Source organism: Bos grunniens, chromosome 9 (genome assembly GCF_055505025.1).
Source record: "Bos grunniens cultivar Pamir isolate PY7600 chromosome 9, Bosgru_T2T1.0, whole genome shotgun sequence".
NCBI lineage: Eukaryota > Metazoa > Chordata > Mammalia > Artiodactyla > Bovidae > Bos > Bos grunniens.
Genome location: NC_141173.1, coordinates 58,782,381 through 58,810,346, shown reverse-complemented (window position 1 = coordinate 58,810,346; position 27,966 = coordinate 58,782,381). Strand labels below are relative to the sequence as shown.

The window sequence follows — 27,966 nt, the reverse complement described above, 5'->3', positions numbered from 1 at the left end:
AAAATGGCAGATCTACCATCTCCCACAACTATATGATAAAAGCCTCAATAAAATAGATTCTTCTTTTAAGGATCTCTGACTGGCTAGCACAGTGCAGCAGTATTTGTGAGTGAATAGCTCAGGGTTGAGGAAGTAATTCCATAGCATAGCTACGTGAACATGTAGTGTATCTTAGACGCTTTCTCTTAAAGCAATAGAACTCACAACTCTTACCTGATCTGAACTCAGAAAAAAACACCTGAATATTTATTCAAAAATTGCACTCACTGAACATTGTTTCCCTTTAGGTTGATATATGAACGCTGAGCTTTGAGTCAATTATTTTTATGTTTAGGATATGACTTCTAGACTAGATTTTAAAAAACTAAGTATCATTACCATTATCTAGAATGCAAATACATTCATAAGTCTGCTCACTTTTATTGATGAATGAATACACACTTAGTTTCTATATCAAAGTGTACTCAAATTTCAAGCAGTCTCTGTTTATGTATATATTGATTCTATATTTCCCTGATTTAAAAATATGTAAAAATTTCTATGTAGACATACAGAATTTTTATTTTTTGAATACATTACTACTTAATTTTGACTCAGTTGACATATTTCTCTCTAGTTAAAAGCAAAAGGATTTGCCTACAGCACTTTCTGCATCTCTTCCTATATTATATATAAATAAAAATGATTAAGGTTTTTAGTTTAAATTTTTAACTTTCTAAAGCAAAGCAGTTATGACTTTTTCCAGGTTTTTTCCCCATGTTTCTCAGAGATCCTTATCTGTCAAATCCACATTTGATCTTTAATTTCTTGAGGCTATTTAATAGTGACATATGTGTTAACTGACTATCTTTAGTTCTTCAGAGTTTGGTTTCATCCATTCCATCAAGTATTTTAAGAGGCTTGAAATGCTCCCAGGATTTCTTATCTAAAAGAGATTTAAATAAAGACAATGCTAGTAGGATTTTATTATATATCCATCTGAAAGGAAAATTAATTTTGCCTCAGGTATCAAATGCAAATGAGAACTCCATCATATAAAGCTTTGTATGAGTAACCTAATTGAATTAAGGTATGATATTCAGATATTTTACACCAAAAGATGCACTTTGTTTAAATTATTACAACGCAACATCCAAACTCTCCCCAATTCACCAGTGTAGCAATGTTTCATGTTTTGTTTCTATATCTGTGATATACTTCCTATAACATTCTAATGAAAATGATAAAATGATCTCATATTACCTCAACGTTTGACAGTAAAGTACATAGATTTAAATGAAGAATGGCAAACGTTGACTTGGAGATGTGAGACAAGATCAATCACAGATGATTGGAAATTATATTGCTTTTATTCCCCTCCTGTAATAATTCTTCTGAAGAGCCAATTTTGTGGGATTACCTACTCTTCCCACTTAATAATTTGATCCCATTGTACTATAAATATAATATCAAAATCTCCTGCAGAACAATGGCTGGCAAAACCTTGGAATATGAAGGAAGCATATTTTTTTTCCATCATTTTTATGCACAAATACCCAACATCTGGCCCACATTGAAATACATAGTTCCTGGCAGCTGGTATCATACTTTGTACACCAAATGCAGTCAGAATTTTTTCTGAGCTGGTTCCCTCTACATGATCTGGGACACATGTTTGATATTATCTGGGAAAACAAAAACAATGAGTCAACGGTTTGAGCTCTGCTTGACACTGAAAAGAAGTTTGGCTCCTTAAACTATTTCTGAGAAGCATATTTCTCTCTGAGCGTAGTAGCTAAAAGTTTCATTATTAATGTAAATACATGAGAAGGAAGAGGGAAACCTTGATGATTGCCATGGTAAAAAATTAAACAGCCTGGGACTGTTGATCAGAGTTGACTTTAGTAACTGGCTGGGAATGCAGACATTTGATCCAGCATATACATTATTACCAGAATTCACACTGACCAATGTCTTCTCCTATAAAACATTTGCACTCCAAGGAATTATAGAATTTCCAGTGGCATTTGTGAAACCTCATGAATTTCTGGAAAATAGCTTTAGGAATAAATACTATCTGGATTTTAGAGTAAAGTAGTTTCATGTGTAAAAACCGAATATTTTCCCTTCCTTAGATAACATATAGATTTAAATAATTTAGAGACCTTTTGTTGATTTTAGACTACATATGTACTTCTGCGTTAATATCACAGGTCCCAAGATAAACAGGACTCATCTTCCAGAGCATCAGTTTTACCTACTAGTAATACCGTATCAGTTTGAGCTCCACAACAATTTCCCAGAAATGACTGGAAGTCATATATATCTGCTAAAAAAACTGTAGACAAATGAGTAAAATTTTATTTTTAGACTTTTTTTATTATTTTAATGGAATATTTTGGCAATAATTCGTAAGAGAAGTTCCCAAGATGTAGATCATCTTTGCAAATCCTATTTGGATTAAGCTATACATATGTTGGAGAAGGCAATGGCACCCCACTCCAGTACTCTTGCCTGGAAAATCTCATGGACGGAGGAGCCTGGTAGGCTGAAGTCCATGAGGTCGCTAAGAGTCAGACAGGACTGAGCAACTTCACTTTCACTTTTCCCTTTCATGCATTGGAGAAGGAAATGGCAACCCACTCCAGTGTTCTTGCCTGGAGAATCCCAGAGATTGGGGAGCCTGGTGGGCTGCCGTCTATGGGGTCGCACAGAGTCAGACACGACTGAAGCGACTTAGCAGCAGCAGCAGCATACATATGTTGCCGCAGCTGCTGCTGCTAAGTCGCTTCAGTCATGTCCGACTCTGTGCGACCCCATAGACGGCAGCCCACCAGGCTCCCCCATCCCTGGGATTCTCCAGGCAAGAACACTGGAGTGGGTTGCCATTTCCTTCTCCAATGCATGAAAGTGAAAAGTGAAAGTGAAGTCTCTCAGTCATGTCCGACTCTTCGCAGCCCCATAGACTGCATATAGCCTATCCTACCAGGCTCCTCCGTCCATGGGATTTCGCAGGCAAGAGTACTGGAGTGGGGTGTCATTGCCTTCTCCGATATGTTGCCACTAAGTGTTAGTTAATAATGTTGTGGACCAAGTAACAGATGGGTGTTGCCTTAAATTGAATTTATTACAATACACATACTTAGGAGTTCAGATACAAAGACATACAGATACATATGTATGCAAAGTAATCATTCCTCTCATTTCAGTAAGGTATCTCATCCTAAATATCAGTTTTATTATACCTGTAGAATTCCACCCACTTGTTCGTAGAACAGACTTTTAAGCTAAATCCATTCTTCTACAGTCACCAAATGTGAAAAGAAAAAATTAGGTGGGGTGAAAATATGCTAATCTTTAGTAATTTCCATTTCCCATTTTCCAAACAATATCTATTGAGTCACCATAATAAAATGGTGTATCATAATAAAGTGATTTGAAAGATAATTCTTTTTCATGATTTTCAGTGAAATAACTTATTCTATATATAGACAAATGAGCTCTGGTCTATACAACTTAGAATAAAAGGGAATTAATGGACAATTAACATCTGATGATTCAAGCCCATTTGGGGTTTGAACAAATGCAAATGAAGATCATATCAAGTTATCATTTTGTACCCATTTTACTGGAAAAAATAAAAGTCAGACAATAAAGCAAATGTCAGAAAGTATGTGAATGCATAGGATTTCTTCATTTGGGGATGAGGCAAACACACATCCTCATGTGAAAAGGGATGGAATTGCTACCACAGTATATCAGTAAGGTGACAAACAGGTAAGGGAAGTGGAAGAGATCTGAAAGATTTTAGTTTTTATGTTTAATGGTGGTTTAGTGAATGCTTATTCTTTTATTAAAAACAAAAAGTCCATCCAGTTAAATTTAAAAAGGACATTCATAAAAAATAATGTCTGTCATTAATCAAAGACTACATTTATGCTAATTCAATGTATCTGAGGAAAAATAAATATATAAGTAAATCAAGCTGTAGCTGTGAAAAAACATCTACCGTATTAGAAACAGCATAAAAGTTTATTGCATGTTTTGCACCTGAATTTTATTTGGTTTGCCCTTCCTTTCTTTAAATTCAATTACAAAGGAGCAAGGATGAGAGAATAACAGAGTAAGATTCAAAATTCAGAACTGTTCTAGTCTCTACCTTAACAAATTGATTATCTTGCACTTCATTCCTTTAGGCTTTTGTTTCTTCACTTGGAAAAATAACAGACTTACTTATTTCTGGATTTACTCAGAAATATTAAAACAAATTTTAGTACTTCTATGTGCCATATTGGGCTTCTCTGGTGGCTCAGATGGTAAGGAATCTGCCTGCAGTGCAGGAGACCTGGGTTCAATCCCTGGTTGGGAAGAACCCCTGGAGAAAGACATGGCAACCCATTCCAGTATACTTGCCTGGAGAATCCCCATGGACAGGGGAGCCTTGTGGGCTACAATCCATGGGATCATAAAGAGTCAGACACGACTGAGAAATTAAGCACATGTTCCAGAAGGGCTTCCTAGATGGATCAGTGGTGAAGAATTTGCTTGCAATGCAGAAGATGTGGCTTCGATTCCTGGGTTGGGAAGATCCCCTGGACTAGGATGGCAATCTACTCCAATATTGTTGCCAGGAAAACTCTAGGGACAAAGGAGCCTGGTGGGCTACAGTCCATGGGGCTGCAAAAGAGATACAACTGAGTGACTAAACAACAACAACATATTCCAGATACCATTTTAAATAGTAAAGATACAGAGATGTGTGTGTGTGTGCTCAGTCACTCAATCATGTCTGACTCTGTGATGGCATGGACTGTAGCCCGCTAGGCTCCTCCTTCCATGGAACATCCCAGGCAAGAATACTGGAGTGGGGTGCCATTTCCTTCTCCAGGGGATTTTCCTGACCCAGGTATCAAATTCAAGTATTTTGCATTAGCAGGTGGATTCTTTACCACTGGGGCCACCTTGGAAAATCCACAGAAATGAATAAATATCAAATTTCTACGCTTACCAAATTTACAGTATAGTGGAAGAAAGAAAATCTAATTAAATTCCCAATTAAATAGAGTATTGTCACTGAGGTCAGTGCTATGAAAGAGAAACATGTGGTGCTTGTGGTGGCAGAGGATCACAGCACATTGATGACTTGAGCTCATCAGAAAGATAAGGCAAGGCTTTCCAGCATGTGATGGCTGAGCTGAGATCTCAAGAATGATCATAAGCATTGTCTGGTGAGGGAGAGAAAGCAAAGAACTTCGTGCAAAGGGCTAATATAGGCATGATGGGCAGAAGAGGTGTGACCTATCCTAAAGGATGAAGCAAGAAGATGGGGTTCAGAGAGAGAATGAGAGAAAGAGAAAGAGTAAGAAGGGGAGGGATTGATAGAACATAATCCTAGAAGGGGCTGAGGATCAATACGGAACACACGTACACTCATGGTGGATTCAAATCAATGTATGGCAAAACCAATACAATATTGTAAAATAAAATTAATTAATTAATTAATTAAAAATAAATAAACTAGAAAAAGAAAAAATATTTCATATAGAGAAAAAAAAGAAAACAGACTACAAAAGATCTATAAACTGGGTTGGAAGATTTTGTCATAATCCTGAGATCAGTGAAGTTTCATTCATGGTTATAAACAGGAAGGTAAGGTGCTCATATGTTTGCTTTAACAATGCTGCTTGACTCAAGTCAGAAGACAAGACAGGTTGGTCAAGAATGAACGTGGGTGACAGAACATTTCCAGAGTAGAACCAAACTGAAAAGAGGATAATTTGCATTAGTACACTGGTGATAAAAAGGAATATAATTTGATTAATTAGGTACCTATATAGCAAGCAATATCTAGGACCCAGCACTGAGTTAGATATGAAGGAAAGGGGAGAATGCAGAACCAAAGATAACTCTTCCATAAATTGGTAAAATATTCTGGGAAAGATTCATATTGTAATTGTGATGCCATCTAATGATATAAGGAATGGGAGAGGATCTAATTTGGTAAGGAGGAAATACTAATGTTTCATTATGGACAGGCTGAGTTTTGAGTGTTGAAATTCTCCTAAAATGATTGCCTTTGACGGGTAACAAATGAGTGCTGTAACGTAAGTCTTAGGTAAGTTTCAGTTTTCTCATTACTATAAAAATTACATTTCCAGCCAGGCATATTAAAGGCTATTAGGATTAAGGAGACTGGAGAACAAAGCCCGCAGAATCTTCTAAATTCCTCTTGGGTTACGTGTTCCCCTTGACAGTGATGGCATTTTACTTGCTTTTGGTGAGGTGCTGCCAAGTCATAGAATGTATTTAATAAGGGTTTAACTTTAACAAGCTTCTTTTATCACAGATTGTGTCACATAGACCTAACTACCAAGTTCTATACACACTTTCTAAGTCTGTGTTGGTGCTAACTTATCAACATTGACCTTAGATTAAATAATTATCAATAGAGTTGATGTATGTATATATGTGTTGCAATTTTTCACTGATGGCTAGTCTGTGTGCTTACAGAAACACAAGATTAGTCATCAACAGCTTCATTCTGTTACAAGGAAGTTTAGGAGGAAGTGAACACAACAGGCCAACCTGGTACTCACTGTAGATGCCATCAAGACATTCATGAGAAAGTTTTCAGTAGTTAGGAGAAGTTGGGAGATAGATGTTTTTAATCTTTTGAGCACAAACAATAATTAAAGCAATGGGCACAAAACTGATTTTAGAAAGTATACAGAGTGAGAAAAGAGTCAGGCAATGTAGTTAATATGCAGATGATGAGTTTTAAAGAGAAAACTGAATTGTAAGCCAAATAATAAAATAAATATCTATGAGTCCATATTAGTACAAAAAATGATTTAAAAAATAAATTACTTTTAAGGACAGTGAGTGAATGGTGGATGGATAAGGATTCAAAATAATTTATGTAGATATTTCAACTTCAAGAAGGTAGAGGATAACCCCACTCTTTGTCTTTACAGCAGAGAAAACTCATATTGTCTCAGCCAAGTAATTAAGGTTAGCATCATCAACAGTAAGCCATACTGACAAGACATATCTTTGCTAGGCTGTGAAGAGATTATCACTATACCTCATCCTTCCTGCAGATCCAAGACTCTAGTCCAGTCATGAGATAATATCAGACAAATACCAATTTGGGGACACTCTACGAGATACGTAACCTGTACTCCTCAAAAATATCATCATTAAAAAGAATAGGAAGCTGCTCTATAACACAGGAAGCTAAACCTGGTATTCTGTGACTAATCTAGAGAGGTGGGATGTAGTGGGGGAAGGGAGAGAGGTTCAAGAGGACAGGGACATATATATACTTTTGGCTGATTCACGTTGTTGTATGGCAGAAAGCAACACATTATAAAGAAATTATCATCCATTAAAAATGAATTTTTAAAATATGTTAAAAAAGAAACAATGGGAGGAACCAAAGTATCCAGGTAAGCACATATTATCTCCTAAGGTCACTTCATAGATTTCATTTTGTTTTTTAGTGCCTCTATTCTATATATCCCCTTTCTCAGCCAGCTTCCTTGCATTACTTCATGGCAAATAGAAAGGGAAAAAGTGTAAGCAGTGACAGATTTTCTTTTCTTAGGCTCCAAAATCACTGAGGACAGTGACATAGCCATGAATTTAAAAGATGTTTGCTCCTTGGAGGGAAAGGCTATGACAAACCTAGACAGTGTAGTAAAAAGTAGAGACATCACTTTGCCAACAAATGTCCATATAGTCAAAGCTACAGTTTTTCCAGTAGTCATGTATGGATGTAAGAGTTAGACCATTAAGAAGTCTGAGTGCCAAAGAATTGGTGCTTTCAAATTGGGGTGCTGGAGAAGACTCTTGAGAGTCCCTTGAATAACAAGGAGATCAAACCAGTCAATGCTAAAGGAAATCAATCATGAATATTCACTGGAAGGCTGATGCTGAAGCTCCAGTCCTTTGATCACCTGATGCAAAGAGCTGACTCATTGGAAAAGACCCTGCTGGTGGGAAACATTGAAGGCAAAAGAAGAGGGTGGCAGAGGATGAGACAGTTAGATAGTATCACTGACACAATGGACATGAATTTGAGCAAACTCTGGGAGACAGTGGAAGACAGGGAAGCCTGTAATGCTATGGTCCATGGGGTTGCAGAGAGACAGACATGACTTAGTGATTGAACCACAGCAACAACCTCTATTCTGTTCCTTTTCTCAGCCAGCTTCCTTAGCTTGATTAAATATGCTAAAAAAAAAAAAAAAAAAAAAAAAAAAAAACCAACAAAGTGTGACCTACATCTAGTTTCCAAGTCTGCATAACTTTGTAGCTCCTGAATCAGCAGACAATTGATATTTTCTGTCTCTAGATCCAAACCCACAAGGAGATAATTGGTCAGCCTATATTTGTTACTAGTTTTCAGATATCATAAATTATTGGATAATTGGTAAATGGGCTCCTTCTTCAGTTAGATGTTCCCCTAGTTCCATTCAGCTGTGACCAGTGGAGATGGGCAAACATTTGAGAAAGGGTACACTCAGGGTGGGTCTTCCCAGGTGGCACTATTGGTAAAGAACCCACCAGCCAATGCAGGTAGATGAAAGAGATGTAGGTTTGATTCGTGGGTTGGGAACATCCCCTGGAGAAGGAAATGGCAACCTACTCCAGTATTCTTGCCTGGAGAATTCCATGGACAGAGGAGCTTAGTGGGCTATAGTCCATAGGGTCACACAGAGTTGGAAAAGACTGAGGCAACTTAGCATGCATGCATGCTTAGGGTGGGCACAACCAAAACATTTCTACTGCAGCTACTGTGATTAAGGAACACAACACCTTAGCATGGAGTGGTAGGCCATATAATAACTGCCAAAAATGTCTATGCTCTAATATCCAGACCCTATGAATAATTGTTAGTTACATGGCAAGAGAGAACATGGCATGTACAGATCCAAACATGCTAATAACCTGACCTTAATTTAAAAAAGGAAGAGTAGTAGACTGGATTTCCCAGGTGGGTCCTGTGTAAACAATCACAAATCCTTAGAAGTGGAAGAGGGAAGGAAACGAGTCAATGTTAGAATGATGAGATGTGATACTCAACCTGCCATCACTGGCTTTGAAGTTGGAAGGGGTCCTGGAGCCAATGAATGTTGGCTTCCTCTAGAAGTTGGAAAATGCAAACAAAAGTATTCTCCTCTTGATCCTCCAGATCACAACAAAGTCCTGCAGACACCTTGAATTCATCCCAGAGGAACCTAGTTTGGACAAGTGTGGATTGACTGTAAGAAAATTTGCGTTGCTTTAATCCATTGAGCTCATGGCAATTTATCACAGCAACATTAGGAAACAGATGTAATTGGTTTGCAAGTGATATACATATCTTAATCCATACCTGAAGAGTACTTTAGCAGAGTCTATATATTTATGGTAATTGTGGATATCCCTGGATGGACTATGCCTGATTGGCTGATTCATTTCTCATAAATAAGTGGGGATTATCCATTTAAAAAAGATAAATGATCCAGAGAATTATTATAAGAATAACCCCATCATTATATGAGTCAAACTCTACTCCCCACATAATAAAATACTCATGAAAGCTTCCTATAAAATATTTTGTTTTGAGAGGAAGCTGTCTGAATATTGAGGCAATGAGATCCATGCTTATTTATATCTTACCATTGGTCTTGTCAGACATGGTCTATTTGTATTTGTCATAGTCAAATTCTTATGACTTTAGCACAGTAGGCAATGCTATATAAAGAAGCTGAAGAAGGATAAGTAATATCATTCACTGATATGTGTAGGTTAATATATATGTTAAGGAGCATAATAAAAAAATTAAAGCTAAATGATACTTGGAAACTATTTACTTCAATAAATCCTCAACATTTTCAAGAGAAATCCAAGAGTTCTCACAGTTAAGAAAAGAATGAGTGAGTGAAGTCGCTCAGCCGTGTCCGACTCTTTGCGACCCCGTAGCCCACCAGGCTCCTCCATCCATGGGATTCTCCAGGCAAGAGTACTGGAGTACGTTGCCATTTCCTTCTCCAGGGGATCTTCCCAACACAGGGATAGAACCCAGGTCTCCTTCGTTGCAGTCAGACGCTTTAACCTCTGAGCCACCAGGAAAGCCCAAGAAAAGAATAAAGCTTCCAAATATGCTTTCCTCATAAATGGTACAAAGGAAAGGAATGCAAGGCTGATGGTGAAATTTTGCTGTGCTTAGAAAAAAAAAGTCTCTAAATTGTGAAGCCTGCTTCCTTTTTACAACTGCATGATAACTAAAATTTCCCAACAGAGAACAGTTCTGCCTATATCTTTCTCTATCTCCTCTATGCTTTCCAGGCCTCAAGAAGGTTTTTCTGGGCATCAGACCTAATGTATCTTATATTATCACAGAACACAGGTATTTTTAATCAGCAGCCAAAGTTAGAGGAAATTGAAGTAATTTGGGGTCAGTGCCAGCATCAATCTGAACTTGAGTAACACTGTCCCAATTTCAACTCCCTCTGTCTGCCAAACCTAGATTTTCCCACATTATTTTAATATGACTTGGATATGACAAATGCACATGCTGTGGTGCCCAGACTTTGTCTTGGAAAGGAGGGACAGAGTCTTCCGGAGAGTGAAGAAAAAGAGCATGGGTTCCTAATGCTGACTAGGACTGTGAGATCAGAAAAACATCTTGTAGCCAATTTTTAAAAATAGGCATGCATTTCCAAGCGTTTGGCAATCATTTCTGGTCTCTATCTCTAGAAATGATTCATCATGAAGGACATCATGGGAAGGGTGACATGGGCTACCTGCTTATTGTTCCTATTATCTGCAGGAAGCAGGGTTCTTAAACTGTCAATGTTAGCATCTATATCTCTGAGAATTGGAATCAAGTAGCTCAGCAGAAGAGGAACCAAGCAGACATCTCACATTTAAAACAAAACAAAAGTCACTGGGGCAGAATCCCTTAGGAAAAGGGGGCAACAGAGGATGAGATGGTTGGATGGCATCATCAGGTCAATGGATATGAGTTTTAGCAAAACTCTGGGAAATAGTGAAGGACAGGGAAGGCTGGTATGCTGCAGTCCACGGGGTTGCAAAGACTGAGTGACTGAACAACAAGAATCCCTTAGAACACCGAAAAGGACTTCTATTCTCATTATAAATAGACTATGCTTCTTACTGATTTTAATATCTAGCTTAAGATAATTAGATTTATATTTAAATATTTTGAAAAACAAGCTAATGAAAGAGACATGTTTGTAAGGCAGTGCAATTTTAAGATAAAATTTTAAATTTTAAGCATCTGCCTTAATAAATAAACAAGATCATATATCCCAAAGCAATTTACATTTTGTCGTACTTTGTCTTAAGCTGAGAGCCAAGAAACATGGTTTGGTGGAAAAGAACTTCCCCAGTCCAGACACTTTGCAAGGCCGAGAGAAGAAGGTCCATTTTGGTTGGGATTGTTTGGTGTCTTTTGTCCAATACCTGCTCTGTGAATACTCACCCACCCATCCCTCTGCCCCAACAAGGGCCCCTGAAATATGATATGAGTTATTCACAGAGGATATGTGTGCTCTTGCCTGCCTTCCAGAGTCATCAGCTAGCACAGTTTGAGGGTAGTGAAAAGGGAAAGAAATGTGATTCCTTTACAGGTTCTCATTTTGTTCTGCCCAGTTTGTTCTCTCCTCAGTCTGAGCATTTATTTCAATCAATTAAGATCCGTTAAACTCAATTGAACAAATATTTAGTTATTGCTTTCTGTTCAAGGAAGGAAAGTAAGTTACTTACTGGATTATAACTGGTAGCATGTTTAAGAGAATTTCACTTAAAATACCTTTCTATTCTCAGAGAAAAATAAAATTGCCATTTAACTTTTTGAGGGCAATTAGTATAGAGCACAGAGGAAAGCAATGGCACCTCACTCCAGAATTCTTGCCTGGAAAATCCCATGGACGGAGGAGCCTGGTAGGCTGCTGTCCATGGGGTCGCTAAGAGTCAGACACGACTGAGCGACTTCACTTTCACTTTTCACTTTCATGAATTGGAGAAGGAAATGGCAACCCACTCCAGTGTTCTTGCCTGGAGAATCCCAGGGACGGGAGAGCCTGGTGGGCTGCCGTCTCTGGGGTCGCACAGAGTCGGACACGACTGAGCGACTTAGCAGCAGCAGCAGCAGTATAGAGCATGTCTCTAGGCTCTTTCTTCAATTTGTTTCAACAGAACATAAATGCAATGTCATAACTCTCTTGTTATCTCAAATAAAATGTTTACTCATCATGATACATGGGCATGTACTCAGCATCTCTTGGACTCTTTCTCTAGCAACATCTCAAACACAGGACTTCTGTTCAAGGTACACCTCCTTACATTCTCCTCCCACCCTGTTCCTATTCTGTATTCTTTCTTGGTTAATCACCAGTTATCTACTAATGCACGCTGGAATTTGGATCATTTTTATTCTCTCCATTTTCTGAACTTCTGCACCTAACATTACTCAATACATCTTATCACATCCATTTTTGAAATGACTCAGAATCCCATCTCTATGCTCCCCTCTTATAGCCCTTGGATTAACTGATTCTTTCATTTTCAGCCTAGATTATGAAAGCTGATTTCTCTTGCTAGGTTTCTTCACCATTCTCATCCATGTGAAGCAGCTAGCATTATCTTTCCAAGTGCAAATTCAATCATGCCATACGCATGATTAAAACTATTCAATGATTCCTAATAATCTCTAAGATAAAGTGCCACTTTGAGGCCAAAGTATATCCTCAGCCTTTCTTCTTTTAATTCTCCATATTCTTTGTCTCCATATGCCAGCTGTACTAAATTCTTTGCTGTCCCTTAAGAATCCCATCCATTTCATGACCCTCAGATTTCCAGCCAACTATTTTTGACCTTATCTCTCTTCTTTTTCCATGGGAAGAAAATGGAAATGTCCAGGTCAGGTCAAAGTAATGTCATCACACATTTGGATTTCCCTTTGTGATTTATGGTTTACATCTATTGCTTCAAAATAATCAGAAATATCACTCCCTTTCACTCAGAATCATAGTTACCCAGATGGTGAAATAGATGATTCCCTTAGCCAAAAGCCATCTTCATCTTTTTTTCCACTAAAACTTTCCTTGAATTATTTAGGATCAAGTAGGTGTCCATGGAACACAAAATATGTCTACATAGTTTGCATGGTAGTATAAAAACTTATGTAGCAAATGTTCTACTAATTTATACATTATATAGTAGTAGGCCTTTGACTGTGTGGATCACAATAAACTGGAAAATTTTTAGAGAGATGAGAATGCCAGACCATCTCACCTGTCTCCTGAGAAATCTGTATGCAGGTCAAGAAGTAACAGTTAGAACTGGACATGGAACAACAGACTGGTTCCAAATTGGGAAAGGAGTACGTCAAGGCTGTATATTGTCACCCTGCTTATTTAACTTATATGCAGAGTACATCATGAAAAATGCCATGCTGGGTGAAACACAAGCTGGAATCAAGATTGCTGGGAGAAATATCAGTAACCTCAGATATGCAGATGACACCAGCCTTATGGCAGAAAGTGAAGAAGAACTACAGAGCTTCTTGATGAAAATGAAAGAGGAGAGTAAAAAAGTTAGGTTAAAGCTCAACATTCAGAAAACCAAGATTATGGCACCTGGTCCCATCACTTCATGGCAAATGGATGGGAAAACAGTGGAAACAGTGAGAGACTTTATTTTCTTGGGCTCCAAAATCACTGCAGATGGTGACTTCAGCCATGTAATTAAAAGACACTTGCTCCTTGGAAGAAAAGCTATGACCAACTTAGACAACATATGAAAAAGCAGAGACATTACTTTGCCAGCAAAAGTTCATCTAGTCAAAGCTATGGTTTTTCCAGTAGTCATGTATAGATGTGAGAGTTGGACTGTAAAGAAAGCTGAGTGCCGAAGAATTGATGCTTTTGAACTGTGGTGTTGGAGAAGACTCTTGAGAGTGCCTTGGACTGCAAGGAGATCCAACCAGTCTATCCTAAAGGAAATCAGTTCTGAATATTCATTGGAAGGACTGATACTGAAGCTAAAACTCCAATATTATGGCTATCTGATGTGAAGAACTGACTCATTTGAAAAGACCCTGATGCTAGGAAAGATTGCAAGTGGGAGGAGAAGGAGACAACAGAGGATGAGATGGTTGGATGGCATCACTGACTCAATGGACATGAGTTTGAGTAGATTCCAGGAATTGGTAATGGACAGGGAAGCCTGGTGTGCTGCAATCCATGGGGTTGCAAAGAGTCAAACATGACTGAGCAACTGAACTGAACTGAATCATAGTAGGAATAACAGCTAACATTTAGTGCAAGCTCAGTGTGTGTCAGACAATTTTAAAAACCTGAGTAAAATTTCACAACAATCCTGAAAGGAAGGCACCCTGGTCATCTCCATTTTGGACATAAGGAGACTGAAGCAAAGCAAGTTTAAGTAACCTGGTCAAGGTCACACACATGATAAGAGGCAAGAGATAGTGTCATCTGGTAAACCACAGCAATGATTTCAAAGTCCACACTATTATGAAGTGCAATGTGCATATTTACCTGTGCATCCCTTTGCCTTCAAGTAAGTATCTAAGAGATGCATAATAAATGCCGTTGTAAGAAAATGATTATTTTAAAGATAAATGTCATTTCAAATATTGTAGTCAAATACAGCCTTAGATGACTGGTTATGTCAGAATGCTATCCTCTTCCTCTTTGTTTTATTTTATAAAATTCCTGTGATAGCACTGTTAACTTTCTCTCCCTCAACCAAGAATGCTACTCCTGAAATTATTTTAATTATACAGCTAAATAGTTATACAAAATGTTTTTTTGAAAGTTATAATGGGTAGTTTTTTTTTTAACCATTTCTAATTTTAGAACAATTTGTTGCTTTTCATTTTCATATATGTGTTTGTCTTAATAGTAGAAGTACATTCAGGGTTTGTACTGGTACTGGGAATCTTGAAATAAGAATAGATGAGAAAAATTAGAATTTCAAATTGTTTGTTGCGGGCAAGTGGAAGGATTGCTCAGATGCTAGCATCAGGAGTAAAAAGTGACTATAATTCCTTAATCTAGTATTTGGCTTCCTACATAGAAGAGAACTTGCCTAAACAGTTGGTAAATTCCTTAAGAGTTAAGCAGAAAAACATGGCAATACCTTACTTTCCAGTGCAATTAGATTTTCAAGTTAAGTTTAGAGAGAGAGAAAAAATACTTAGGAATACTTAGGGATACTCTGGCACTCTGAAATTAAATATAGTTATTGGTAATAGAAGAGATTTAAAGAACTGAGAAAAATTGTATACATTTAAGAAGAACCTTCATAAAGGTACTAATCTTAAACTCTCCCTGACTGGAGTCTGATTCCATAATGAGTTGTGTTCACATACACACACACACTTATCTGTATAAAGTTTTCTTTAGATCACAGCACAGGAAAGAGAATCTGATATCCCTCAAAAACAGACAAGTCTATATTTAAGCAGACAGAGCCTCAGATCAATTAAACAAAATGAGCTTTATGAGAGAAAACATTAAGCGGACTCCTTCCTGGATTATTTTTCTAAAAGAAAATTTTAGTTCTAATTGATGTCTTGAAGCTTGTTGCTGAAAATTGAAGTTTATGTCAAATATTTGGCAGGGCTTCAGGAAAAGGTTTCAGTTCACCGTGATTCCCTAATTGAGATGTTCAGGGGGTGTTTTGCTTCCTTTTTCCCTAGAAGTGCTGTGGTGACATTGTCTACATGGGCTGTTTCAACCTGAGTTCTCACCTCTTTCCTTGCTGAGTGCTAAATTGTTTTTTAGTCTATCTGGCAATCTGTTATTTTTTTTCTTCCCCCCACAGGGTTCAGTATTTGTCCTTGAAGAGTTGTCAACTGCAAAATGCAAAGAAAATTGTATGTCCAATTAAAGTGAGGGAAGACACAACTGTCAAATAAAAGCCTTTAACCCCATGAGTACCATAATTTTTGGTCTACCTGACAGCTCCCTTCTCAGTTCCCTCAGTTCTAGTCATTCCCAATCCCTTTCCTTTCTTTGAAAGACACTGCTTATGGGACAGTTTCAGAGTCAATCCAGTTTTGTCAAATCTTCATCCAGTTGTAAGTAGCCTATTTATTAGACATGTTTTCAGAATGAATGATTAAGTGTATTTAGAAGAACAATAGTGACTCCTCCTATTTAATATTTTCAATTTTATCCCATTCATTCTTTTCGTTTTACCATAAAAACTTCATTCCTACTTTTCAGGGCTATACTGGATAGACAACATTGAATAAGGCAGGAAAATTTATTACCCATAGAAGTTTATAATCTACTGAGACAAACAAGCGATTCATAGACTATGATTCAATTACAATTGTCATCAGTGACAAGGAAGAACAGGGCAGAATGCTATGAGAACAGCAGATCTGAGATAGCCTTTGGTCCACCTTGAAGGGTAGACAGAAAGGAACTGAGCCACCAAGAGAAGACTTGAGGTCACTGCCTGCCCTGCAGGGGATAGAGTTTGTGTTAAGGATTGAAGGATGATGCTGATATTGAGGAGAAATGCATAGGAGGATGAGGAAGAAGATAGCTAACATGTATTGAGGGCTTCCTGGTTTTCGGTTCTGGTGGTTTATGCATTCATGTTACAGAAAACAGTGATGCTAATTGGTTTTAAAATTTACAACCCTATGAAGTGTGGTCCAAGAGTAAAAATCTCCATTTAGGTTCAGATCATCAAGCACCTAGGATTTTGCATATGTCTTCTCAACCAACTGTGTGTGGCAATGGCCCTTAGGCTGCTTCCACTCATGACTGTAAAATGGCAACAACTTCCAGGTGTTATAATCTGACATGACAATATATTCAGAGGATGACTCTTTCTCTGTCTAATCTCTCTTTTTATGAGAAGGAACTAGTTTCCAAGATGCCCTCAGCTAACTTTCTCTCATGTTTTATTAGGCAGAATTGGGACACAGTCTCCATTCCTAAGTAAATAATTCAGGAGGAAAGAGATAAGAGATATGATGACATTAGAGATGGAAATTAGCAAATCAGGCCTGTAACTACTTCAGATATCCTGAAGGTTTTTCATGCCACTTTAATGCATATATTGAAAACTCTAGATATATGTCTTCTTAAAGGAAGCTTACCATTCAAAATACACTTGCAATTTTCAAGTCAGTTTCTCATAATCATTTCACGCCAATTATTATCAACATATCTGCTACTTAAGACAGTAAACAGAAGATGTTAGAAAACTATGGTAGCTGATACATTTTTGTTGTTCAAGTTTATTCATGCAAAGTATTTTAAATCTAAAAAATAGGGGACAGATACTACTGAAAGTGATACAGTCTATCTTCCTAGCCATTTACTGTGACAATGAACAATATGTCATGTTGTCTTTACCAATATGAGAAATAAATCACAGAAGACATTGAAAAAAAGGAGAAAATTTAAAATACCACAAGGAAACTTTTGTACTGACTGTACTCAACTATCTTTTTATTATACTGATAGTATAATTATAAAATAGTTTCTGGCCATTGAGGATTAACATATGGTTGATGTTAGACACAATCTTAATTCTTATAAGTGTATTTTTATTCCCATTATATTGGAGTTCAGAAATTTCTATGAAGTTAAATCAGTGTGAGAGGCTGCCAATATTCACATTTATCCATCCTACTCTAAAGCCACTGCTCTTATTACAAAAATATTCTGTCTGGCATCGTGTCTTGACCCTAGAAATTTCCTCCAAAGGATCAGAAAATGGATACAACAATCAATGGGCTTTTGAGAATCCCATAAAGAATTTGTACCTATAATTCGTCAATAAAACTTGAAGTTTACATTTTCACCTTTCATGAATAGCACCCAAATTAAAGTTGTTTTGCTATCATTATACTTTAATGGTATTCACTGCTATAAACTTGCTACTTTTAACTTTTATAAGCTTTGCTCTCTAAAGATTGAACAGGAAGTGGAAAGACATTTATTCTCTACAAGTGTCTATGCTTTATGTTTGGCCTAAGAAGTATAGAATTTTCTTACAGGAAAGTTAGAGATATTTCTGACCTTGAATAGAGCATATTTGCCTTCCTATTCTATTTTGATATTTTTTCACAATTTTTACATGCTTACTCACCAAAGTCCTTTTGCATGAGATAGATATCGTTTTATTCTTTTAGATAGATATAGTAGTATTATTCTAAAAGTAACTTTGAGTGAGTGAAATTCTAATGACAAGGCTTTTTCATAGCTTATTTTCTTTTGGTTTAAGTTATTGCTTTTCCTGTTATGTGCCTTCTCTGCCATAAATTAATTGAAAGTGTGACGTTATATAGTCCCACTGTTATTTCTGTGGATGGGTAAAGGTATTTTAAAATACAGGGAAAAGAGAGAGATTAAACAGTTCTCAAGATAGATTATACATAGAGAGAAAATATTGGTTATACTTCCCTTGCTCAGGACTAGAATATTACATGTACTGAGTTTATATTTCAGAGAAGTCAAGTTTATAGACCCTTGCTCTCAATGCCTCACAGCTTGGATGATTTGGGGGAGGAGGGGAAAGAAAGAACTAGTTCTATTTGAATTTTACATATACAACAGTTTGTTTGTTTGTTTGTTTGTTTTTAATAAGTAGGCTTCCCTGGTAGCTCAGTCTGTAAAGAATCTGCCTGCAATGTGGGAGACTCAGGTTCAATTGCTGGATTGGGAAGATCCCCTGGAGAAGGAAATGGCAACCCACTCCAGGATTCTTGCCTGGGGAATCCCTTGGACAAAGGAGCCTGGTAGGCTCCAGTTCACAGCATCACAAAGAGTTGGACATGACTGAGCAACTAATGAATGAATGAATGTCCCATATAGTGGTTGAGACATGAGGAAGGGTAACTTCCTAGTGAGAATGCAATAGAAGCTCTTACCATGAACCCTCCTAAAGGCGAGATCTGTGAACTTTATGTCTACACAACTTAGTTTCTGGCATAGAGCGAGGACTCAAATAGTTGGTGGTGTTGGAGATGGAAAATATAGGCATGATTAATAGAAGAAAATGAAGCAGGAAAGAGTATGTGCTTGATAAATGTCAGCTGAACTGAATGAAATGTCACAGATTCTGATGCTGGGTCCTGAGGACATTATTATTTATTTACATTGTCAGGGAGCAGAAACTAACAGAAGATAGGTGAGCACCCAAAACCTTTGGACTATGCATCAGAAGCTTTCAATGCTGTCAAAGTTCTGACCAATCTCTAATATTAGCACAAAAGGACTACAATTACCAAAGACCATTCAAAAAGTAGATTCTTTTTGATGCCACTTAAAACATTCAGTTTCACTTACTATCTTAGTGCTTTTAAGGTGTATCATAAAAGCTATTATATGACAGCCAAAAAATAATTTACCTAAGACTCAACTAGCAGGTACTAACATAAGAAGTTGTTATTTTAGTATGAGTTTTAACAAAAGCAGAGCTCTTTTTCTTCTTCGGTGTTCTTTGCAAATTTCAGAGAAATATATACTGAGAATATCATTAAATGCTGTGACAATTTTTTTTTTCTATGTGGAATTCAGAGTCTAGGCTGAATAGTTCATGCATTTTGCTTACGTGATGTGTTTTGATTTGCATCTTTTAAGATGTTGAGCTAGAATCAAACTGACTCATGATGCTTCCTTAGTCACCCACGCTCCTGTCAGTATCCCCACTACAACATGTGACATTTCCGTCACATTTCATGTGACTGTACAGTTCATAAGTCTGCACAGAAAGTACCCTAACTATATCTGGAACCACGGAGCAGCTGCAGGTTATGGCTGACTATAACTCACACATTCTTTTCATATCTGTGATGTCTGAACCAAAAACCACATGCCATTTGAACTTTGAACCTTGGAAAACTGTCAGAGCTTATCAAATAAACAGATGATTGATGATGTCTTTTTGCAGATAGAGATAAGTAAAGGGCAAAACCAACTATTCTAATCCTAAACTTCTATTGATTTATATAACAACAGGGAAATGTTATATCTAACTTTTCCCCCTTATCACCTAACTTGGGAAATAAGAAAAAATATAACAAAAAAGAAACAAAATATAATATGAAACATTCTCAGGGACATGGAGAATGTGCAAGCTCCAGTATACAACTAATTATCATATATGATACTTTGGGCTTTTTGTTATTCATGATACATAGTAGGATTGCACATTTTATGATTTGTGTTAGTTTCACTATACAACTTGCCTTGAGTACTGAAATGTAAATGGATATATCATATAAAACTTCAGGGCAGAAGCATTAAGAGTATATACTTTGCATATTACCAGACATAAAGAGTGAAATTTTGCCATTTACAGCAACATGGATGGTCTTAGAGGGTGTCAGGCTTAAGTGAAATAAGTCAGGTAGAGAAAGATAAATACTGAGTGATATCACTTAAAATACAACAAGCTAGTCATATAAAGGAAGTAAATTAACTATACTTCAATTAAAAAAAAAAAAAGAATCAGACTTACAGATACAAAGAAAAAACTAGTGATCACCAATGTGGGGGTGGGGGAAAACATAGGAGTGCAGAAGTGGGAGGGGCAAACTGTTGGGTACAATACCTATATTCATCTCATAGTACAGGGGGAAAATAACAAAAATTAAATAATAACAAGAAAGAACTGGCAAATCTTTGTTATAGTGGAAGACATTAAAATATATTCCATGATACTTGATAAGCCAAGCAAGCAATAAATTAATTAAAAACAAAAGATTTGTGCAACAAAATCATCAATATTTAAGGCATATGCATAAAATTTTATAGCATATTTAAAAAAAATAACTTCTTCTCAAGCCCTTAGACTATTATAAAATTTGTCACATGCTCATCAAATATAAAAAGTTCTAATAGGTTTTAAAAAACTAGTATGTAAGATACTCACTATGCTAATGGTAATAAAGTGAGGAAAAAATGAAAAGGATAATATAAAAATGTATAAACATATATTTAAATGTACCTTAGTCATTCATGGGTCAAGATATAATACAAATTTTAAATAAAACTTGGAATAGAATGTTAATGAAAATATGCCATCTTAAACTTTATGGGAAACAGCTAAAAATTAATTTGAGGGCAATTCATCTATAAATACTTATATTCGAAAACAATGAATGTTTACTATTGATGAGCCAATTGTCCAACTTAAATGATTTGGGAAAGAATAAGAGAATTCAAAGAAAAATAGAAGGAATAAAAAGATCAGAAATTAACACAATGGAAAACAGAGATAGCAGTTAGAGAACTAACGAAGTTGTTTCTTTGACAAGACCATTAAAATATTTTTTTCAAGAATGAGAGACATAACTAAATACAACATATAATATTTATTTAGAGAATTCTACAAAGAATTCTCTGTTAACAAATTGAAAATTTTAAAGGAAGTTTAATGTCCCCTCAAGTCTTTGGCCTAGAACTACTTTGATCAAGTCTGAGAGGAAATTACCAAAATCTTGGCTAAAATAAACTGAAAATGAATAGAAAACTTTTTAGTGTCCACACAGGTCTTGTAATAGCTTACATTTACAACAGTCAAGAGGAAAAGACCTGGTCATATACAGAGAATTAGGTAGGATTCACAGAAATGTAGCATTGTAGTGCTGGGATAAATTTGTCTTGGATAAAACACTACTTTAGGCTCATCCTAAATAACTTAAATTCATGGCAGACCCCCCCCCAAAAAAATAAGAACATTATTTCTAATGTCTGGCACACCTGAAAGCCAATGAAAAATTATTAGACATGCACAGAAGCTGGAAAATGTAACAGGAAAAAAAATCAAATCAATACAGATTCTGATGATGGAACTAGCAGATAAGCATGTGAAAAAAGGAATAAAATGCTCTGCATGTTGACGAATGTAGGAAAAACAAAGGTATAATAGGGACAGAAACAGAAGATTTTAAAAGAATCAAAGCAATTGTTCTAAGATGTTATTGGGGTCCCAGAAAGAGAAGCGGTAGCTTGAGCAAACAAAGGTTTAATAGCTTCTTAAGATGATAAGAACAATAAATTTACAGGTTTAAAAGCTTAATGAATTCCCAGCCCAACAAACATAAAAATATCCCAAGGGACATCACAATTTACTGCAATCTACTGTTTAAAAAAAAAAAAATCTACTGTTTAAAAAGCCTATTCAAAAAGCAGCCGGGGGTTGGCGGGGGGGAGGCACATTATTTACAGGGAAAAGAATTTATAAATTTACACCAGAATTATCATCAGAAAATGTGCGAAACAGAATATGGAGCAATATTGTTAAAATGCTGAAAAATTTAGAAATTTTGCCCTTTAAAGTAACAATAAATAAGAACAGACTTTCTCAGAACACAAATCTTATAAGACTTCATTTGCAACAGATTACACTATAGGAAATACTAAAGAATTTCTCCTAGCAGAAGAATTACAGCAGTTAGAAATTTGGATCTAAACAAAGTATGTGGGCAAAATACACACACACACACACACAAAACTATATTGTAATTCCTCTAAAAGATAATTGTTTTATGTAAAAATAAAATTTATAGCAACAAAAAAAGGGTGAAGTAGACAATGAAAAAATACTGTCATTAAATTTATATTACATATGAACTGACTTAAAATTATCACATGGTAAACTGTGAAGAAATAAAGGTACATATTGTAAATTCCAAAGTAACCATTAATAAGATTATAAACAAAATACAGAATATGTCAATAGTGCAAAGCAATTAAATCATTATTTAAATCAAGTTTAATCCAACAGAAAGCAAGAGGAGACTTTAAATGAAAAAAAAATCTGAGAAAATAAAATTAATGAATACATTAAATTTAAAACATTTAAACACCTCAATTAAAAGGCAGAATTATTAACTGCTTGATTAAAAAGAAGACCCAGTTCTATACTATCCATAAGAAGACTGCTAAAATACAGAGATACAGATACAGTTAAAGTAAGTAGAACAAAGTTTTCCATGCGAATATAAAAAGCAAGCTAGAATGGTTGTATTAATATAAAATGATGCAGATGTAAAAATGGTACCAGATATTTTACAATGATAAAGTCATCAATAAGATATGACATTTCTAAATGTACTTAATATATACTATTGACAATGCACTTGAAAACACAGAAAACAAAGTGAATAAGAATGAAAGGAAAAACACATAACACCACATATATCTCTCAATAATTAATAGAACATTTAAGACAAACAGGAGACTTGGCCAATGCTCTGAACAACTTGACCTAATTAATATTAGAACACCTCAACCAACAACCACAAAACATGCATTCAATAATACATGTAGCATTCACCAAGATAGATTATATTCTATGCCATATAACAAGTATTGATAAAACTTAAAATATTCAAATCATGCACATATATATCATAATAATTGTAATTAAATTCAAAATCAGTAACAAAACGATCTCTAAAAAAAATCCCAAAATATTTGGAAGTTAACATACTTATAAATGTGAAAGTGCTGCACTGAATATGCCAGTAAATTTGGAAAACTCAGCAAGTGGCCACAGGACTGGAAAAGGTCAATTTTCATTCCAATCCCAAAGAAAGGCAATGCCAAAGAATGCTCAAACTACCACACAATTGCACTCATCTCACACGCTAGTAAAGTAATGCTCAAAATTCTCCATTCAGGCTTCAGCAATACGTGAACCATGAAATTCCAGATATTCAAGCTGGTTTTAGAAAAGGCAGAAGAACCAGAGATCAAATTGCCAACATCTGCTGGATCGTCGAAAAAGCAAGAGAGTTCCAGAAAAACATCTATTTCTGCTTTATTGACTATGCCAAAGCCTTTGACTGTGTGGATTACAATAAACTGTGGAAAATTCTGAAAGAGATGGGAATACCAGAACACCTGACCTGCCTCTTGGGAAACCTATATGCAGGTAAAGAAGCAACACTTAGAGCTGACATGGAACAACAGACTGGTTCCAATTAGGAAAAGGAGTATGTTAAGGCTGTGTATTGTCACCCTACTTATTTAACTTATATACAGAGTACATCATGAGAAACGCTGGGCTGGAAGAAGCACAAGCTGGAATCAAGATTGCTGGGAGAAATATCAATAACCTCAGATATGCAGATGACACCACCCTTTTGGCAGAAAGTGAAGAAGAACTAAAAAGCCTCTTGATGAAAGTGAAAGAGGAGAGAAGAAGTTGGCTTAAAGCCCAACATTCAGAAAACTAAGATTATGGCATCTGGTCCCATCACTTCATGGCAAATAGATGGGGAAACAGTGGAACCAGAGTCAGGCTTTATTTTTTTGGTCTCCAAAATCACTGCAGATGGTGATTGCAGCCATGAAATTAAAAGACACTTACTCCTTGGAAGGAAAGGACAGCATATTAAATAAATACCTAGACAGCATATTAAAAAGCAGAAACATTACTTTGTCAAAAAGGGTCTGCCTAGTCAAGGCTATGGTTTTTCCATTAGTCATGTATGGATGTGAGAGTTGGACTATGAAGAAAGCTGAGAGCCGAAGAATTGATGCTTTTGAACTGTGGTGTTGGAGAAGACTCTTGAGAGTCCCTTGGACTCAAGGAGATCCAACCAGTCCATCCTAAAGGATATCAGCCCTGGGTGTTCATTGGAAGGACTGATGTTGAAGCTGAAACTGCAATACTTTGGCCACCTGATATGAACAGCCAACTCATTTGAAAAGACTCTAATGCTAGGTAAGATTGAGGGCAGGAGGAGAAGGGAATGACAGAGGATGAGATGGTTGGATGCAATCACCAACTCAATGGACATGGGTTCTGGTGGACTCTGGGAGTTGGTGATGGATAGGGAGGCCTGGAGTGCTGTGGTTCCCGGGGTCGCAAAGAGTCAGACACGACTGAGTGACTGAACTGAACAGATACTTATAAATAACCCATGACTCAAATAAAAAACATTATAGAAAATTATAAAAAAAATTTTAAGTAAATTAAAATCAAAACAACATATTAATAATATTTGCAAAACATAAAGCATTTTTACTGCTTATATTAGAAAAATATTAAGTCAATCACGTAATTTTCTACTTAATAAGTATAATAAAAGTACCTCAAATAAACAGGAAATAATGAAGTTAAGATTGCACAATCATGGGGAAAACAAAATCACAAAGGAAGTCAAAGAAACAACTAATTCTTTAATGAGTTCAAGAAAATTGATAAGCCTCTATCCAGACTAATCAGAGCAAAAAAAATCACAAATTTACCCTAGTTAACCACTCTCTGCTAATATATTTTACTGTTTTGCTGAAAGTTTTACATTTGTTTTAGGTTCAAAGTATTTGATAACAAAAAGCTACCATTCGTTACACAGACACACACACACACGCAAAACAGTTTCAATTTTTTTAATAGAAAGTCATTGAACTTAATTTCAATATACAGTCATTAGAAGGAAAGAAAGAGCGTTTTTAGATTACCAAATTGGGCCGAAACCTACAGCCAGACTTGAGCAATCGCTGGGAATTTCCTGACAATAGGCAATCTGAAGTCCCAACTGGGAAGTGATCCCTTGCAATGATTTCACCCAAGGGTGAGACTTAAACTGTAGTTTGGGGGAGTCTCACATAAAATATCAGGCCCTAAACTGATACTATCAGTTTGAGTGTAAATGGGCAGCTCTGGTTCTCATCAACAACATTGTTCATTTTACCATAGTATCGTAAGATTTTCCATCCAAATTCAGGGAGTAGCCAGATTCTCAAAGCTCAAGAAATTCCACAACTAACTCCCTTATTTTATCTGAGGTGCCACCGGGTCTAGGAGCCTACTTCCCTGGTGGCTCACACGTTAAGGAGTCTGTGTGTAACGTGGGAGACCCTGGTTCAGTCCCTGGGTTGGCAAGATCCCCTGGAGATGGAAATGGCAACCCACTCCAATATTCTTGCCTGGAAAATCCAGTGGATAGAGGAGCCTGGCAGGCTACAGTCCATGCAGTCGCAAAGTGTCGGACACAACTGAGTGACTTCGCTTCACATGTAGTCCAGGCAAGGTCATGAACAAATTCATCAGAGGCCTAAATTGTCTCTGAAGCCTGAACAAAACTCCTTCCATCTTAAGTTTCCTAACATTTACAACTTAGGTGAAATGGGCAGATTGGTTGAAAGAAATCACCAAAGTTCATTTAAGAAGAAATAGATAACCTAAATAGTCCTACATTCATTCTAGCATTTCAATTTTTAGGTTAAAATTTTCCAACAAAACAAACAATTCCAGGCCCACACAGCCTCACTGGTGAATCTACTGAACATTTAGGCAAAACAACTTAAAACTAATGCCAAATTTATACATGCATGTTAGAAGTATAAGATGGAGGACCCCAGCAATTCATTTTATGAAGCCAATCTTTGTCCAAAAGCATTACAAAGCATAAGAGAAAACTGTAAACTAATACCTCTTGTGAACACAGTCTCAAAGATTTTTAACAAAAGGTTAGCAAATTAAACACTCATATGTAAAAGAGATAGTAGCTGAACAGACTGAAAACCAACAACTTACTCAGGATTCATTAGAAATAGGCAAATGCAGCTCATAGGAGCTGAGACTCACTAGTGGAGATGGCCTCAGAACCAGTTCTGGGGTAGGAAAGCTTAAAGTGTAATTAGTGACTTGCTTGAGGCTTGGTCTGAACAACTCGGAGATGTAAAAACTCCAGGGAGACCCAAGCACAAGGGCCCCCACAGTTTTGCAAGATTTGCCTATAGGAGCTCTCAGTAAATATAAGAGAAGAATCCTCTCAAGCTTCAGCAAGGAGAGGGGAAAGGAGCCATTTTGAATTGCAAGAGCTCTCCTTTCTTAGCAAGGTCAGCCCTCAGGAGAAGCTAATTAAGCAGTGATTAACCCACAGAGGTATTACTAGAGCCTAACTGACCTACTGGGATATTACCAGAATCTAACTAACTCATTGATGCTGATCTTTTACCATCCGTACACTTAGAGAGGCTTATTTAGTTCATAATGAGCTCAACTGCGCATGATCAAAGAATTCACAGGTGTTCTAACTTGGCTGCAAGCTCACTGAGAAATGGCAGGTAAGAAACACTACAAAACAATACGATCCAACACAATACTATAAAGCAATTATCATTCAATTAAAAATAAATAAATAAAAATGCAACCCAGCTAGAGAGAGTGGATTTGGATGTAGATGAGAGGCAGCCTGTGGGACAGTATTATCAGAAGAAAAAAGATTTTAAGAAAAGTCACACTGTGGGATAAAGCAACAAAAATGCTCTACTTATAGGGTTACTTGGTTAAGGGTGAGATTTAGTTGATGAGAATGATATTAAGTTACTAGAACCAATGCTGCTACTGCTACTGCTAAGTCACTTCAGTTGTATCCGACTCTGTGCGACCCCATAGATGGCAGCCCACCAGGCTCCCCCATCCCTGGGATTCGCCAGGCTAAACCCTGCATATTGATCAACTTGCTTTCTGGGGATGTATAATAGAATAAGGCTGCTGTGTGTGTGTGTGCATTTTAATACAGATGAGTTCTTTCAAATCAGCACAGAGTGCTAGTCTGTCCTTAACAGACTCTTAAATCATGGGATTCCTCTTGAAAAATCCATTTGTGCAGGGATTGTCTTTCATCTCCAAAATAAAATGGTTAGCCAAACACTAAAAATAATATTGCCTAAGTAAAAAATAAAAAACAAAGCTTGTCTCAGGGAGCATGGCAATTACTGTGGTTGTGGTTTTGAAGACAGCTCCAGTATTTTTCAAAATTTCTCCTGTTATGTCTGTGGTGGTGGTGGTTTAGTTGTTAAGTTGTGTCTGACTCTTGAGACCCTATGTACTGTAGCCTCCAGGTTCCTCTGTTCACGGGATTTGCCAGACAAGAGTACTGGAGTGGGTTTCCATTCCCTTCTCCAGATTGTCTGAATCTCTGCCTTAATTCCAGGTTACATCACGGCTCGG

The 27,966-nt window shown here is 36.6% G+C and overlaps 1 long non-coding RNA gene across 4 annotated transcripts; it reads right to left on the bottom strand.

Moving 5' to 3' along the window:
* Positions 1-82: 82 nt before the first annotated feature.
* LOC147365996 (uncharacterized) lies at positions 83-26,904 on the bottom strand. 4 transcript variants are annotated; one of them, XR_015132361.1, is made up of 4 exons: positions 26,545-26,904; positions 9,068-9,221; positions 8,937-8,984; positions 4,004-4,656 (listed from the first exon to the last, which is right to left on the bottom strand). It is a non-coding gene; the product is annotated as an uncharacterized LOC147365996 (long non-coding RNA). The 4 variants fall into 4 exon arrangements; XR_015132362.1 differs by lacking the exons at positions 4,004-4,656; positions 8,937-8,984 and adding an exon at positions 83-925 and having other exon boundaries at positions 26,545-26,885; XR_015132360.1 differs by lacking the exon at positions 8,937-8,984 and having other exon boundaries at positions 9,068-9,245; positions 26,545-26,878.
* Between the last annotated feature and the right edge of the window lie 1,062 nt (positions 26,905-27,966).